This window comes from Coturnix japonica, unplaced genomic scaffold (assembly GCF_001577835.2).
Source record: "Coturnix japonica isolate 7356 unplaced genomic scaffold, Coturnix japonica 2.1 chrUnrandom497, whole genome shotgun sequence".
Taxonomy (NCBI): Eukaryota; Metazoa; Chordata; class Aves; order Galliformes; family Phasianidae; genus Coturnix; species Coturnix japonica.
Window position 1 is genome coordinate 111,220 of NW_015439889.1, and position 1,190 is coordinate 112,409.

Consider the following 1,190-nt stretch of genomic DNA (forward strand, 5'->3'; position numbering starts at 1 on the left):
CTCTAACCCGTCTTTTCTTGGTTTTCTTCTGCTCTAACCCTGCTTTTCTTTGTTTTCTTCCGTTCTAAACCTGCTTTTCTTGGTTTTCCTCCGCTCTAACCCTGCTTTTCTTGGTTTTCATCAGCTCCGACCGGTCTTTTCTTGGTTTTCCTCTGCTCTTACCCTGCTTTTCTTGGTTTTCTTCCACTCTAACCCTGCTTTTCTTGGCTTTCTTCTGCACTAATCCTCCTTTTCTTGATTTTCTTCTGCTCTGTCCCATCTTTTCTTGGTTTTCTTCCGCTCTAACCCTGCTTTTCTTGGTTTTCCTCTGCTCTGACCCGTCTTTTCTTGGTTTTCTTCGGCTCTAACCCATCTTTTCTTGGTTTTCTTTCACTCTAACCCAACTATTCTTGGTTTTCTTCCACTATAAACTGTTTTTTCTTGGTTTTCTTCCACTATAACACGTCTTTTCTTGGATTTCTTCGGCATTAACTCATCTTTTCTTGGTTTTCTTCCACTCTAACCCGGCTTTTCTTGGTTTTCTTCTGCTCTAACCCTGCTTTACTTGGTTTTCCTCTGCTCTAGCCCTGCTTTTCTTGGATTTCATCTGCTCCGACCCGACTTCTTTTGGTTTTCTTCGGCTCTAACTCATCTTTTCTTGGTTTTCTTGCACTCTAACCCATCTTTTCTTGGTTTTCTTCTGCATTAACCCTGCTTTTCATGGATTTCTTCTGCTCTAACCCATCTTGCTCAGCATTACTCCATTATCAGGACCAGAACTCACCTCCTGTAGTGCTGTTCTAGGCCAAGCAATGTGATGGTGGAGAAGCCAAGTCCTGGAGCTCCATCCAGCAGCTCTTGGTCCAAGGCAGCAACAGAGCAGAAGAGCTTCTTCACATGAGTAGATGTGACCTCAGCGAGGAGCTCCAGCAAATACCTGCTGCCTCCCAGTGCCAGCCCTTATATGAGCACCAGGAGGGGGCGGAGCCAGCCCTGCAGCCAATCGGATGCGTTGCCTGTACTTGGGCTGTACTGCTGTGTCCCCGCCCCATCATGGCTTCCAACCATGACTAAGCATTTCTATTATATCACCCTGATTATATAATGATATCATCGCCCTCATCACCCCCCATCGTTCCAACGTCCCCCCAGCATCAACCCCAGAGCGGTGCCCACAGTGTCACCCCATTGCGACACTGAGATCTGCACCC